This window comes from Micropterus dolomieu, linkage group LG19, assembly GCF_021292245.1.
Source record: "Micropterus dolomieu isolate WLL.071019.BEF.003 ecotype Adirondacks linkage group LG19, ASM2129224v1, whole genome shotgun sequence".
Taxonomy (NCBI): Eukaryota; Metazoa; Chordata; class Actinopteri; order Centrarchiformes; family Centrarchidae; genus Micropterus; species Micropterus dolomieu.
The window spans coordinates 1841198-1848103 of record NC_060168.1 but is presented as its reverse complement, the minus strand read 5'-3'; positions in this window follow the sequence as shown (position 1 = coordinate 1848103).

Here is a 6906-nt window from a genome sequence, read left to right as displayed (position 1 = left end):
CCGTTATCTGTTTCCATGTTGTTTGTTTCTTCTTGTTCGTTATTGAGTTTGATTGCTTGGCAGTCAGTGTGTGTCTGTGCTGACTGTACAGCTCAATTAACTTTCGTATCTCAATGTCGGTGGAATTTCCTTTCCTTTTTCTTTGATCCTCCATTGAGACGGCTACAAGTTAACAAAACAGCGGAAGATAGTTTACAGCGTAACCCAGCAACGCACGCTGCTAGGCAACCGCTATAGTTCTGTGGCCATTCACATGAACGCGCATCGCTAAGACCAGGCGTAGTTAAGCCTAGGCTTAAGTTTGGTTGGTGCAACCGACGTTAGCTCAACTCTAAAGACTGGTCTTAACTAAAACCTACTTAGCAGTTAGGACCAGGCTTAGTAAAGCCCTGTTGGTGCAACCGGCTCCAGATAGCTAAACACTCTTGATTAACTTGACTGAAAGTTCTCTAGCTTGTTTTCAGGAAAATGGCTGAACCGATCATGTGACCAACAATCAATGTGATTGATTAACAGCCAATGAGAATGTACACATGTAAAATGACAAGAACAGACATTTACTCAATGGCCTACAGTAGGTGCTACAAACACTTGAACAGAATGAATAAATGTAACATAACACACATCATACACGTCTCGTGTGATGTCATGACCACCGGGAAGTACACAATGTTTTGGTTCAATTTGTCATTTCCTTTCATTGGCTTATTATATTTCACAATGCATTCTCGATTTTGCTTTGCCACTTCATCTAGATGGCCTCTCTGCCTTACTTACATGTTTTCCATGTTGTTCGAATGGAATGTTGTAACCGTTTTCACATCATTTGTCCTGCCACTACAAGACCACGACACTGTCACTGTGAAGCATAATTGTTTCTCCACTCCTAAGGTCAGCATTTCCAACATCCCGAATGACTGTACAAAAGTCAAACCCTGGAATCTTCCCTGTAGAGATTCCTCTGTGCTATGACCCACTATGTGCCGATTCTGCTGACATTTCTTTTACATTTTCACGCACGTGCAATCAGTATTGACTACCAGCTATACACAGCGTGTTAGCCTTGAAAACCCAACTGTATTCTAACATTAACTTAGCTCTCTTTATTAGCTATGCTCCTTACATGCTTGCTAATAACTAAGCTGGGTCTCCAACATTGACAGCGTTGTGTTGGACAGATTTGTGCAGCTGTCTTCATGAGGGAGAGAGAGAGAGAGAGCCACAGAGCGACAGAGGGAGGAACGAGCGAGAGGATGTGCTGCGCGAATTTGCAACAGCACTCTGCAATCAAAAACGATTTTTAAATAGGCCTAGTAAAAAAAACGAAAATCAATATGTGGCGGTCAGCGTTGATATTGTGGCAGGCTGCCACAAATAAATGAACATATGGGAAACACTGGCTTATTACGACCCATATTTACGCTTTTAGTAAGGCTGCCAACTCTAGTGGGAGAAGAAGTCAGGTGAAGTAGTATAAAGAGTGACAAAGTCCATGTATGTGTTGGGGTGTATGGATGGATATACAAGTCCTGTGTGAAAGAAAGTCAAAGTTGACATGTTAGTTATGTCACTATGATCTTTTCCTAAACCTAACCAAGTTGTTTTGTTGCCTAAACCTAATCAAACTATGAACCTTTTTACGTAATCTACGTGTTAAACGTCATGTGACTTACAGTAGATACCAATGCTGGACTGGTATTTGCCAATGCTCGTACATGTCGTTTTGGGAAACTTTCAAATATGTCATTGTACTTTCCAACAGTCTTATATGTTATATGTTATATTTTGACATCAATTCACATGCAGAACAGACTTTACTATTTGATAGAATTTAATTAATTAAATACAGGCATATATACTTGATGTTGCCTTTCAGTTGATGGTTTACCATTTACAGTGTGCGCTTCCATGGGTGCGACCATTGTTGTGTGACATCAGTAAACTGAGGACAAATCCATCCAACCCATTCTCTAAGAACTCTGGCTCACACTTTTATTGTTACGAAAAACAGCAAGGGAAAGAAATAGAGCAGACAGGCTGTGAGTTGCTTTCATGGTTCATCTGGTCCGGGCCAGGGAAAAAATGATCCATTGTTGCATTTTAGTTCTGGTCCAGTTCCTGTTCATACTGACTTTTCACAAATGAATCAAGAGGAGTAAACGTGAAGTGAGTGGCAGGGGTCCTATTAAGGGGGTACTAATGGGGTGAAGTCAATAACAATACAAATAGGCCACAGTGTCCACGCTGGCGTTGCATGAGATGAGAACCTCTTGGCAGTGGTGGGAGCTTATCTCTGCAGAAGACACAGACGTGGCCTGAGTCTTATTTTTTTGCTGCAATCAAGACACACAAACGTCATTCGAAATATTTAACTAAACTACTAAATAACAAAAATGCATGTTCGGTCAAATCGCCCTCCCACCCTCTCTGCTACAGATTGACATATGAGCAATCGAATATGGACTGTAAAAATATTTATAATAATAATCAATAATTGTTTGGGGTGATTTTCCCTTCATTGTTTGATAGGACAGCCGAAGATAAACAGGAAATGCGGGAGAGAGAGAAAGAGGGAAAGACTGCGGGTCAGATTCAAACCCGGGACTCACAGCCTTTGTTTATGGTGCATGCGCTCTACTGGGTGGGCTAACTGACGCCCCCTGTGAATATATTTATAATGCACCAATTGATAAATCAATCATATTGTTAGATTTCATGGTCATTTTCACTGTTGCTGTTTTTCTGTAGCTTGCTTAAATTTAGGTATTGCTCAGCTCTATTTACAACCAGTTACTGAATGTGAACATCTACAGTTTCTACTGAGAGAAGTTTGTGGTCCAGATCGGTGTAGGCTGAAGAGAAGAGATGCTGAAATTCATTTTCTCCTATAGAACCCGAGCGATTTTCCATCATTATTATGGCACATTGTACCACTTTGGCCTGTAGCCACAACCCTGATTCTCTCAGCCCTTCTTTCACCCTTAGGCTAACGCTCCCTTTGTCAGCCCGAAAGTGCTACAGTATGTGCATCCACTGTACATTCAGACAGCACTCTAAAAAAGCAATCTATTTTATTTCTCTCCCTTCATTATCTTTCCAAATATAATAACCTGTATGTGAACTTTTCTAAATGTCAGTGGGAATGTGAATAAAAGGACTTTTGTGAGGCACATCTGACATGGGGCTCTTACTCCAAATGGCACCATTGAAATCATATGACAACCTGTAGAGAGAATGAATATGGGCCTTCCACACACACTTAGACAATGACACCACTGATAACCTGGACATTAAACTTGAATATAGACATATTTTTGCTGTCTACAGAGAGCAAGGACTTTCAGTCTCTGTCGCACACACACACACACACACACACACACACTCAGGGAGACCTTTGACAGCCTTTGACATCCATCAGAGCACATGCATATTAACCTTGTCCATCTCTATTAGCTTATTATTATCTTTATCCCTATTATTGCTTGCATACTGCTCTGCCTATTCAGGAACATGGGAGACAGTGGAAACACACACCCACACACATATTTAAACCAATGTGTATACACACACACACACACACACACACACACACACACACACACGGGGAATTTAATCTGCACACTCATCTGCCAGGTGAATGGCTGACATTAGTGGCTAAGACTCCCTGTGGCATTGTGACCTTTATTGGCTGTCAGAGACAGAGACCAAAGCTCTAATCAAGACCAGGACACTTCCTTCATGTCTTTCAGTCACTCTCAGGTCTTTCATGATTCAATGTCTCCATTCAGCTTGACATGTCTTCTATTTCTTTTATCTTCATTTTTTTTTTGTTCTCTTTGATTTTGTCTTACGCATAAATCATTTATCTGTCCATCGTCCATCACTGAGACACAGACTAAAGCAGTCACCATCTGACAGAATCAATGCAGCTCCTGTTCAGTCAAAATAAATAGCCAATTACAACATGTAATCAAAGAAATCCTATTATATTTCTATATTCATGTATTGGTAAAACAAACAAAGACAAAGAGAAAATGACATAGAAAAATGGTAAAATATGGTTTAACTAAGATTTCATTTAATAAAATAAAATAATTTGCTAACTTTGCTTTTTTAAATTGGATTATGAAAATCTCAATCTTTGATGAAAACTCAAAATGACAATAATAAATATCAGTGGGTGAAATTAGTTACACTTATGGTATTGGCAGAAAGGAGGCTAAATGAATTGGCTGAATTTGACCATAATGCCATCCCTCATCATTCATCACCTTCAACCGCTTATTCGTGTAGGGTCACAGGGTTGGCTCATTTCAGCCGACATTGGGCGAGACGCGGGTTACAGCCTGGACAGGTTGCCAGTTCAGCACAGGGCTGACACACAGTCACTCATTCACACACACATTCACACCTAAGGGCAATGTAGAGACACCAGTTAACCTACGCGTATCTTTGGGCTATGGGAGGAAGCCAGAGCAGACCATGTTACATTAGATCAAATTAAACGTGTCTCAAAAGCAAGAAAGGCAGTTATCACATGACCAAATCTCATGAAACTTATTCCATGGCAACTATGCAACATCTGTTTGCTGATGAAGAAGGTGAGATCCAGAAAAAAGTAATATGAGGCTTTCAATTGATACTTTCCTCATTCCCACGCTTATTTAGTGAGGGATACTGTCTTTGCTGTTCATCAGCAAGTTGTTAGTACACATATTATAACCTTGCTTTTTTTGTCCCCTACAGAAACCCTAATAAGTTGTTAGTTTGACAGTTTATACAGTATATTAATTAGTATTATAATTTAAATATGTTATAAAATATAGCCACGATGATCGGGATCTTGCGATCGAAGTTGCGAAAAATGCAACATTTGACATTTTCAGAGGAGAAGAACAGAAGCAGATGAGAGATTAAAGTGATGAGAAAATTTCGACTTTGATATAATTGCGGATACGCAAACATGATTTTTTTCAGCATCACCTTAAAATCAGAGAGTGACATCTTACGTTGACCACTGCATGAAATGTTCAACCCACCTGCGACATTTTGTGTTTCCAAGATTTAAAGTTTAAGCTGCACAAACACTTTTAAGCAGAGAAAAATAAGACTACAGTGTCACAGGATCCAAATAAAATGGAGAACTAGTATGATCTGAACACCCCTATTGTCAACAAGTCTGCCTCGGCCAACTGGGGATCTGAACCCTGGACCTTCAGATCTCCAGAGAAGGTGAATGAGCTACTGGTGAGACGCTGATTCCACAGACTTTCTCACAAGTGCTGGTAGTCATGTCACATGTGCCAGCCCGGGATAGTTTTGTCAGTTAAAACTTGAAACGCTTACAACTGTCAAGATGTTGGTGAGAAAATTCTGAACAAAATCACACATCATTCTGACGGTTTTTGGGTGTGTTGTCAATTATTTTGGTAGCATTTGATCCAAAGCTGAGGTAAAAAGAAAATGTTGTTCTATCTCACACAGGCTCCGCCCTCTACTGGACTCTATGGGTACTACCTCCTCCAGTCACACACACGCACGCACTTGCCCACTGAAATTTTATTATGCACGTAGCCGACCAACAGAACGTCACTACCGATACGTGCGTGACGTATAAATAGCAGTGTCCCTACTGCCTCAGCATCCTTTTTTCTTCAGCAAACGGTGAACTGCTCACTGAATTCCACTGAATTGAGGCGAGGCCCCGCCGCCAGCCAACCTGCAGCTGGGGAAGGGAGCGACTGGCCAAGTGACCATTATGGAGGGAGAAAGGCCTGCTGACGCTGCCACAATCCCCCGTCTGGTGTTGAAGACGCCATTTTTATACATGTGCTGCTTGTGTAAAACTATGGTAAGGCTTTTGAGAATGTGGAAACCATTTTTTGAGTAAAACAAATTAATTACATGCCCCAAAGAGCTAAGTTAACTTCTCTCATCAAAGAGCTAACGTTAACTCCTGGGGTGAGGCTAAGGGTCCGCCCTGCGACCTTGTCAGAATCAGAATCAGAATGAGCTTTATTGCCAAGTAGTGTTTTACACATACAAGGAATTTGCTGTGGTGATAAGGTGCTACACGCAGACAATCATAAAGCATCAACATAGATAAATGTAGAAATATAATAAATATGGAATGTGAGAACAACGTTAAAGAAGCCACTGTTCTAACATGTGCTGCTTGTGTGTACACTGTGGTGATGCTTGTGAATGTTAAACTGTAGGGTTACCATATCGTAACCTTCGTTACGATATGGTAACCCTAGTTCTATAAGCACAGGCGGAGCCCTCTACCAATGAGCCCTGACGCTCTGACGACGTCTGCTGAAGAGGCGGTCGGATGCACGTATCGGTAGCGACGTCCTATTGGTCGGCTACGTGCACGATAAAATTTCAGTGGGCAAGTGCGTGTGATTGGAAGAGGTAGTACCCATAGAGTCCAGTAGAGGGCTCCGCCTGTGCTTATAGAACTAGGGTTACCATATCGTAACCTTCGTTCATACTGTACAAGTTACAGCAAGATACTGAATATCACTGCAGACTCACCGTTTGACCGATCTGAAAACCCTTTGAAACACTTAATATCGGCCATCTGGAGAACGACTCTGTCGAGTTTAGTAGCATTTGAAGAAAGACTTGTGGAGACATATATGTTAATTGAATTAGCATCATCATCATATTCTGAAAAATATAGAGTAGCTGACTTATGAATTGGCCATAGGTTGCAGTGAGGCAAACGTTAGTCACATATCAGTGGATGTGCTGAAAAAATTTCAGCTCTCTAGGACGTACGGATGATTTTCTTAGATTTTTTGAAGTTAGGAATGTACATTTCTTGTAATATCCATGCCCACTTTGCGCAATTACGAGGTATAAACTTTTTGCAAGTGTAGCACCCCCTAGAATATCCCC